Source organism: Suncus etruscus, chromosome 9 (assembly GCF_024139225.1).
Source record: "Suncus etruscus isolate mSunEtr1 chromosome 9, mSunEtr1.pri.cur, whole genome shotgun sequence".
Taxonomy (NCBI): domain Eukaryota; kingdom Metazoa; phylum Chordata; class Mammalia; order Eulipotyphla; family Soricidae; genus Suncus; species Suncus etruscus.
The window spans coordinates 87,121,378-87,131,686 of record NC_064856.1 but is presented as its reverse complement, the minus strand read 5'-3'; the positions used below and the strand labels follow the sequence as shown (position 1 = coordinate 87,131,686).

The 10,309-nt window shown below is 33.8% G+C and overlaps 1 non-coding gene across 1 annotated transcript; it reads left to right on the top strand.

Annotated features, from left to right (window-relative positions):
* Positions 1–356: 356 nt before the first annotated feature.
* LOC126019324 (small nucleolar RNA SNORA51) lies at positions 357–490 on the top strand. The gene has a single exon (XR_007499051.1). It is a non-coding gene; the product is annotated as a small nucleolar RNA SNORA51 (small nucleolar RNA).
* The last annotated feature ends 9,819 nt before the right edge of the window (positions 491–10,309 follow it).

Genomic DNA, 10,309 nt, shown 5'->3' with positions numbered 1-10,309 from the left:
TACACAGGAATTATTCCTGACTTTACTTCCGGAATTATTACTGACAGGTTCAGTTGATCATATAGGATGCTAGGGATCAAACCTGTGTCATCTACATGCAAGACAAATGGCCTACTCACTCTATTATTGCTCTGGCCCCAGGAGCACACATTCATTTTTAAATCTACTTGACATATTATCTATTTTTTATATAATATTTTATACAGGCTTTCTATAAAAAGCCTGTCTAGAGAAAGCCTGTCTAGAGTACAGGCCGGTGTGAGGTGGGGAGAAAGGACACTTGGGATATTGGTCATGGGAATGTTGCACTGTTGAAGGAATATATATACATTAAAATTAAAAAAAAGAAAAGATAAGGCCTCCCAATTCTTACCACAGGCTGTGTTTTTTTGCACTGACTGTATAGAAAGAAGAGGTATAGTAAATGCACCCCATATACACCTCAACCCAGGCCCTTTGCCTGGTCTGTATTGTGAATTGGGGGACAATAATAATAATAATAATAATAATAATATTTTATTTAAGTGCCATGATTACAAACATGTTTGTAGTTGGGTTTCAATTATATAAAGAACACCCCCCTTCACCAGTGCAACATTCCCACCACCAATGCCCCCCATTTCCCCACACCCCCTGCCTGTATTCAAGACAGGCATTCTACTTCTCGCACTCACTACCATTGTCATGATAGTTGTTAGTGTAGTTATTTCTCTTACTGCATTCACCACTCTTTATGTTGAGCTTCATACGGTAAGCCTGTCCTTCCAGCTCTCATCTCTATTGTCTCTATGTAATATTACCAAATGTCTTTTATTTTTCTTAAATCCTATACATGAGTAAGACTATTCTGTGTCTATCTCTCTCCCTCTTATTTCACTCAACTTCTTAAGGTCTAATATGATAGTAAATAAATAATATTTTTCTCTTGCACTTCTTATGAGCAATAAAATGCTAAACCATCTAGAAGCAGGAGTTGATTTATTATTTTATTTTAATCAACAGTCTCACTTCTAATAAAACAACAAATATTTTTGTATTATAGTTTGAACTAAAAATCCCAGGTTTTCACAATGCATGTGAGGAAATTTAGCTTAAATATTAAGGCTCAAAAATCAGTCAATGTTTAGGCTATACAGGTTTATTTTTGTCAATTAAAAAAAAACTTGTGCCAGAATTAAAGTGGAATTAAATTTGAAACACATGGGCTCTATTGGCCAAATTGAGATTTGTAAAAGAAATTGATCTATATATCGGGATGGCAAAACTGAATTTTTTTTCTATCAATAAAAGCATTACAATGTAAGCTTATATATATATAAATAATATATATAAATAATATATATAATATATTATATATTATAATATATAATATATAATATATAATATATAATATAATATATATAATATATAATATATATAATATATATTATATATAATTATATATTATATATATTATATATAATATATATAATAATATAATATATATAATATATATAATATATATAATAATATATATAAATAATATATAAATAAGGCTTTGGAGATTACTAATAATATATCATCATTATTAAATTCACCCTTTCATTTAATACTGATTTGAAGTCAGTCACTCTGTCGTTTGTTTTTGTTTACATAGCAGTCACTAGCTTTAATCATGATTTCTTCTCAAAAACTTGGTTATATGGGCAGAAAGACAGTTGAACAAACTAAGCTTTACATGAGAAGTTCAACCCTTGGCAAAACTTAGACCACCCCAAACATCCAAAGATAACTCCTGATTATCAACTAAGGTAGAACCTAGCAAAAAAAAAAAAGGAGAAAAAAATACTTATATTTAAAATTCTTATTTTATCTCCTTTTTATCAAGACTTTTGTAAGTATTATGAACTTAAAATAATGGTCTTTCTTCAGTAAATAGAATCATAATAAACACATTTATTTGATATTATCAAATGAAAAGTAGTTCTATATATTTTATTTTATCATGCATATTACCTTATATCTCCTGTTAGATAATAATTTCCTTAAGAGCTAAAATTAGAAGCTACAATCTCTTTGTCTGAGAAATGTGAATAATATTATTGATCCTGCAAAACTATCATGGGACTATAAATGGAAATGCATTATTACAGAATAGCAACTGGCATGGAAAAATGATTATTAGTTTTAATTTCCTCTCTATTGTTGCAATTTTCTAGTTATCACAGCTCCTGTTATAACATCTGGAATGTATTAGGTGCTCTATAAATACTGCTAATGCAGTGTCAAAAGTTCAAGGAAAAGTCATTGTAAAGACAAAGAGTAAAGAGTAAGGTTAGATATCAAAAGCTAACTTGAAAAGAGCAGTATTTCCCACCAGTTCCAGCAAATGCACTATATATTGTGACATTGCAATTGCTCAAAAAGTTTAAAGCAACTTGATATAACAGTGACATGGTATCTTAGTAACAGTAACACATCAGCAGTATGCACAACATTTTAAAAATCAAATAAATATTAAAAGTGGAAAGCTGGAATTCTTATCTATGTTAAAATAGAAAAGTTGCTTCTACTCAAGGTTATGATGTTTGATGGTCATTAAGACCACTTTGAATTTGCATTTAATGAGCAAAAATGGCAACCGATAAATGTCATCCACAAATCAATAAGATGCAAAGTGCTAACATTTTATACCATTGCATATAACTATGTGTCTGATATTCTCCCTCATTTCTTCTTCATTGTATAAAGCCTCTTGCCCTGTAATTTTTGACTTTTATACCAATGGATAAGGAATGTGCAGGGATGGAAAAGACAGTTTTCAAAATAACAACTAAAGAATCACAACCAATTTGACACCCTCAATATGCTGCAATTTTGTTGTACCCTGCACCTTCTGTGTGGGTGAGTAACAAAGCAAAAGAATTCAATAAATATACAAATGACAACCGCAGGAAATTGCAATTATTTGTTTCTAAAAGAATCCTTCTATGGAAAAGTGATAGTTGAGGTTTCAGAAAGGTTGAGGGTCACAGCTCTGAAAGATATTAGGAGAAGAGAAATAATGAGGAGGAAAGGAGGTATCAGGGGGAGATAAGTGCAAATGAAAGTGAACACACAGAATCCGTGAGATGTATTTAAACCTCAGAACCAAACTAGCTATCCAGAGGGAGCTGCTTTTCATCTTCTGAGTTGACACAAGCCTTTTGAAATCTCGGAGGCTTTGACCTTTCATTATTGCTGAACACAGCCACCTGCCTTCACCCCTCGCCCCAGCCTCTCAGCTGAGGTGCCAGAGATGATCCCCTCAACCACTCTGCAATAGCACGAGGCTTTTGCTGCTCTTACTTCAAAACTGTCCAGATTGTGAGATGTGAGTCTTGCAAGGAAGAGGTTTTTCTCTCAGCGCCAGTGTTTTTAGTGAGAGTTGTAATACATCAAAGCAAAGAAGAGAGGCAATCATGCAGGGAATGATTTCAAAAACTTTAATGAACCGTTTAAAATAAACTCATTTGAAGGTAATTTAACAACACCACTTTTACAATTAAAAAATACTATTTTCGCATGCAAATGCAGAACATTAGTCCCATGTCAGGATGGAAAATGAAGTGAAACTGAGGGGTTTTTGAAACATGAATGCCATCTCAGTAATTTCTCATCACTCCATGGTGCTCTTAGGCAGACTAATGAAAGAATGAATTGATTTAAACAACATTTTGTTGGAGCAATGGGGTTTGAGGAATTAAATTAATTTGATGGTTAGTTGTAAGAGCCAGACTGGGAATTGGCATTATATTGTTACTAAAATTAATTTCTATCCTCTTCTATGTTTTATTTGGGTGTGTTTTTTACATCTATTTCTAAAATACAAACCAAGTATCTGAACAATTAGCAGGATACTTCATTAGTCCTCTTTGATACATTAGCATTTGCTAGAAGATGTATATGTTAAGGCAAAATTATACTCTGGAAAAAACAAATAGGACACCAACTGCTGCCCCCAGGAATTGCAGCAGCAGCTGAGTTTTCCTTTAAAGGGCAATAAGAATAACAAGTTGGAACACAATGCAAGCCAAGATGGCAATTTCCAGTCTTTTAGTTTACTCTGAAATGGTTGATAGTTCATAATGACACAGCATACCCTGTACCACATCTGCAGCCAAGGCAAGCTGAACGTTATGGGAATTCTGAATGTACTAGTATCAATAAATAAATTTCTTCCCAGTCCAAGGTAGCACATGAGAGTTAAACTTCCATACAGGGGCATTATTAGAGATAATATTACATAAAGAAAAATCATCTTATTTTTATAATGTTATTATAAAATAATTTTAAAGAAATAGGTCAGAACATGCTAGGTTAGACCTCATAGACAGATATTTTAACACCATGATTTACCAATATTTTCAGTTGAGTTTTAGATATGCATACATTGTTTGAGCACCAATCCCACCACTAATGTCAATTTTCCTTCACCATAGTTCCTGAGTTCCCTTCTATATCATACCTCCCCTGCCATCTTGCCAGGCACCTTGTTAAATTTACTTGTTAAAATTTGGGTCTCATCACTTTAGTGTTATTGACGCTATGGTTTGGATAGTTACCCCTATTATTCCTTTATTTCATTTATTTCTTTTCTTTTCTGTCCCTTACTTTTTTATTGGGGGGGGTTACACCCACAGACACTCAAGGGTTACTCTTGTTTCTGCACTCAGAAATCGCTCCTGGCTCCTGGGACCATATAGGCTGCTGAGGACCGAACCCCCATCATCCGTGTGAGCAGCAAGCAAGGCAAAAGCCCTACTACTGTGCTACCCCCCATTATTCCTTAACAGCACTGATGTGCCTAAACCTAGACAGAGATATTTTCTGAGTTAAAAAAAAAACTTTTTATAAAATGATTCCTGCTTTTTTTGTTTGTTTGTTTCTTGGTTTTTGTTTTGTTTTGTTTTGGGGCCATACCCAGTGACACTCAGGGGTTGCACCTGGCTTGGGAGACCATATGGGACGCCAGGATTCTAAACACCATCTGTCCTGGCTGAGTACAAGGCAAACGCCTTAAAGCTGTGCTATCGTTTCAGCCCAAGATTCCTAATTTTTTCATTCTAATCTTAAAATAATAATACCAAAGTCAGATGTTCTTTTGTCATAACTATTACTGATAGCAATTTTCATTCCAAATGAAAAATAGTAAAGAATACATAGGTCCAGGCACATAGCTTTACTTTTTCCTATTGCTAGAAACACAAACATTATGAGATAAATATTATTGTATTCTCACCATTTAGCTAAGAAACAGTCAGGTTCAGACTTTCCCCATATTGAACAACTGGCAAATGGAAGGTCTAGAACTAAATCAAAAATCTACCCCTGTAGATCAGTAGTCACCTGCCACCAACTTTTAAGGTCTTCTGTGAAAGAAAATAATGGACTAAACATTTAGTTACTTTATTCTCTTTCATGTAAGTCCCTTTCATCCAAATCAGCCTAGATCTTCTCTTTCAGAATGTTTTATTGGGAGGTGACATGACCGCTGCTACAGAATATATTCAGTGCTAGCCTCTATGGAGACCTTCAAATACAATTTGGGAGTTATGTGAAACCACACATCTCACTAGCTTTACTTTTGGTGTGGTGGGAATAAACACAGGGCACTATACAATCAAGGAAAGTACTTTACTTTAGTAAAGGCAAATCTCCCAGGGGTCCTCAAACTTTTTAAACAGGGGGCCAGTTCACTGTCCCTCAGACCATTGGAGGGTCTGACTATAGTAAAAACAAAACTTATGAATAAATTCTTATGCACACTGCATATATCTTATTTTGCAATGAAGAAACAAAACAGAAACAAATACAACATGTGGCCCATGGGCCATAGTTTGAGGACCACTGCGACCCTTACACACACAAAAAAAATTTAAATGTTATCTTCATTTTTATTATCTACCTAATCTTTAGAAATTTTCAGATGACCCATATTATCCATCTAGCAAAAATAGAATCTTTGAAGCAAAAGAATACAATACACAAGATATGTTCATATTATTACATTTTGATTTATCTGTTTTATAGTATTTACCTCCCAAGCTGTTTTATTCTATAAAAATATTGAGAAAATGGTACAGAAAAAAATTTGTATACATTCTTATGTAAACATGAGTATATTTTATTATAAAGCTGCACTAGTGTGAAATATTGTTACTTATATTGGTGTATAATCAATACAATAGCACTAAATAATTTATTTAGTGTCTACTTTGTGTTTGACAACGCTGTACTGTTGACATCTCATAGGTTTTGACAAAAGCATAACATCTTGTATTCATTAGAGTATGATAGAGGATAATTTTAGTGCCCCGTAAAAACATCTGTGTCCTACCTATTTTTCCTTCCCTCCAAGTCTCTGGCAACTGTTGTTCTGCCTGCTGCCTCCAGAATATTATAAAGCAAAAAATCATACCAGTAGGAAGTCTGTTAAAACTGCATTCTTTCAATAAACAAAATTCATTTAAGGATGTCATGTCTTTGGTGCTGTATATCAAGTTTTTATATCATGTGTTTGGTTCCTTTAGTATACCTATTTTTAATTTACCAATATCTGAAGAGAACAAACACAAAGATGTATATCTTCCCTTCATGTCTATATTTTAAAAAATAGTGTCAGTGGAATAGACTGGATTGGTTGAAATGCATTAGAATACTTTCTTTCACCTAGCTCCAGAGTTGTGTTTTCTATTATTTATTAGAAACAAAAGCAAAGAAAGAAATACATTCTCTCCCTTCGTTGTTCAGATTCAGTTTTTGGCTCTCTATTTTTTTCTTTCCATTAATTAATTATTCTTTCCATTCCTTACTCCTTTACTCAAGTCAATATTTTTGGAGGGTGGCAAGGGAAAAGAGATGAATAGAGGGGGTTGTTTTCTAACTGAGTATAAAATTTCTGTGTATCCCCGAAAAAGAATTTAAAACAAAGGTAATAATACAAAAATAGCAGAGGAAAGAAATACATTTAAGAAGAGTCAATAATATTTCAGAAAAGCCCATGAGGATCCATAGCTCCCTTGGTGATATACAAACACTTATGGCCAAAGAACACAAATGTGATGGCAATGAATTAAATGTAATTAGTCCTGCTGTGAAGTTTCTTCTATTTCAAAAAAGTCATACCACTCACATAAAATCAGGTAAAAGATAACTTTTGTTAAGCCTTTGGTGCAACAAAATCTTTCTTCATGTGAGAACCCTTGTTAAACACTTTGCATACATTACTTCATACAGTTTGTATAGCAAACCTGCAACAGACATATTTATCATATGAGGAAACTCAGGTTTAGAATGAATGAAGAAAAGAGATGGATTGGAGGCTGGAACAAGATTGCAGCAGGTAAAGAGCTTGTCTTTTTCACAGTCAATCTGGGATTTGATATCTGGAAACCCATGTGGTCCCCCAGCACCAATAGGAGTGATCCATAAGCAGAAAGTCAGAAGTAAGCCTTGTGAATCATTGGGTGTGTCGTAAAAGAGAAAGGAAGAAGGAGGTATTAATTAACCCAGATTAGACTCAAAAACTTGTTCAAGGAATCAGAAAGATAATACAGTGCACAGGGAGTTTACCTTGCACAGAGTTGACCTGAATTCAATCTCCAACATCTCACATGTGATCAATCAGGAAATCCTGTCAGGAGCAGTATCTGAGTGCAGATCTATGAGTAAGTTCTGAAGTAAGCCCTGTGAATCATTGTGTGTGTCCTAAAAGAGAAAAGGAGAAGGAGGTATTAAGTGTCACCCCAAAACACAAACAAAACTCGACGTGAATCTACTAAGCACTGCCACAAGTTACAATATATAAGACCCATATATAATGTGGAGAGGAAGGAAAAAAGTTATATGTAAAATATTTGTAGTGAATAAAATGATAATATTTTTCAACTTAAAAACAAAAACATGCATAATTTGTTTCCTTTTTCTCTTCATAGCCAAAGCTATTACTTAAAAGGGAGAGGATATCTGAAGCAAAACCAGTTTTTGACCCTGCTTATAAATTTTCCATTTACAGTGGGAAAATTAATAGATAATTAAGTTGTACAATAAATTCATGCATAAAAATACACTAAATGAATATTCTTCTAAACCAATGTTCCCTGCCTAGTGCAGCCCAAAAGATTCGAGGATAATTAAACCTGCATAGAAATCCTGGCTCCAATTCTTACTTTTCATGTAACTTGCTTTCCATGTTACTCATCTTATCTTCAGTTGCTTTTCTAACAACTAGAGATTGAGTAAAAGTGTTTTAGAAAAAGAAGCCACTTAATCAGATTTTCAATTTTAAAATATGATCAACCTCTCTACTAAGTAAGATAGAAATGGGAAGCTCAAAATTCTTAGCACTGAGTGGTATTCTGACATCATTTTCTACCTTCTCCATGCAGCAGCAAAATAACTTTAGGAAAATTTTCTAAATCTCTACTATCTGTGAAACAACATGAGGATACTAAGTTCCTGGTACTGTCAGGCAAAAGAAGGAAACCTAAGGGATACAAATTGGAAAAGAGGAAGTCAAATTATCTCTATTTGCAGATGATATGATGATATACATTAAAGACCCCAAAGAGTCTACAAAAAACACCTAGAAAGAATAAACCAATATAATAGAATGGCCAGTTTCATAGTCATTACACAAAAATTCATTGCATTCCTTTATACAAAAAATGAATCAGAAGAGAAAGAGATCAAATAATCTATCCATTTAATGTCCGGAAGCATTAAATACCGAGGACTCCACAAAAGAGATGAGAAACCTACATCATGAAAACTTTAAAACACTTAAGAAAGAAATTGCAAAAGACCTAAAGACATGGAAAATATCCTATGTGCTTTGAAAGAATCAATATTATCAAAATGGCCATCTTATGGAAGGACATTCATTCCAAAATACGTGTGCACCCCACTATTTATCGCAGCACTCAGTATAATAGCCAAGTCTTGGAACCAACCTAGATGTTCAACAACAGATCAATGGATCATTAAGATGTGGTATTTATACACAATGGAATACCACATGGCAGTCAGAAATGATACAATCACAGACTTTGCAGCAACATGGATGGACCTAGAACATATTATGTTAAACGAAGTAAGTCAGAAGACAAAAGTTAAACACAGAATGATAGCACTATTCTGAAACACCTAGAACATACGCCTTATATACAACTAATACTCAACAATCAAATAACAGGGTAGAAACTCCAAACACGGTAATACTCAACGTATACTAAGAACCCATAGTTTTACTGCTAGCTTGAAGCCCCAGAAGACATATAAAAAGGGCTTGCAAGTCCCATCTGGGTTATTTCCACCTGGTAACTGAATAAACTCTTTTGCTTTTGCATTTCTGGATTGGATCTTTAGTCCAGAGCTCACAATTTCTCCAAAAAATTTGGAAATTACAGTTGAGAGAGTAGCTCAATTTTACTCCTATAATATGAAGTGAAGTGCTTCAATCAAAATTTTGGCATAATTTCAATTAAAATAAGTAACAAATAATAACCAAGTACAGTAGAGTAAAGGTGATCAAGGCCACTATGAGGAGGATAAAATGACCCACAGTACATTTGCAATAGTTATACTGAGCAGCATAGTTTAGGAGTGTTCGCTTACCAAAAAGGACACTAATTTGGCAAAAGATAATCTTTTGTCAAATCCTGGTCTCATCTATTAATTGTGAATCTTAAATAACATACTGAACATTTCTGACCCTCAGATTCTTCATCTATGAAATAAAAAAATAATAAGACAGATAAGTGTCTTAGGGTCAAATTCAGAAAGCTAGAACATGTAAATCACTTAGAATATGACCATCTGACCTAAAATAAGCATTTATTAGCTTTTTATCTCCCTAGACGACTTAGCTGTGTCAAGAGGCGAAAAGAAAAGACCTATAAGATCTACAAATAATCCCTGTCAGGAAAAATCATGTCACCTTCTATTTCTTTTGCTCAAGATCTTCTTAACAAGCTAAAACATTTTGAGTAATCTCCATGTGTATTTAAGTGAGGAAAAGACTATTCATTTTTTCTGACCCAGGATGATCTTTCTTTTGCCCTCATACCAATTCATCTTTCTGGCTTTTGTTTTATAATTGGGAAAAGAATTGTGTTTTCTATTTCTATTACTCTACTTTCCCCATGCATCTGTCAGTCAGTGGGACCTAGAGAAGCACTCGCAGTGGTCCTCAAACTATGGCCCGCGGGCCACATATTGTATTTGTTTCTGTTTTGTTTCTTCATTGCAAAATAAGATATATGCAGTGTGCATAAGAATTCGTTCATAA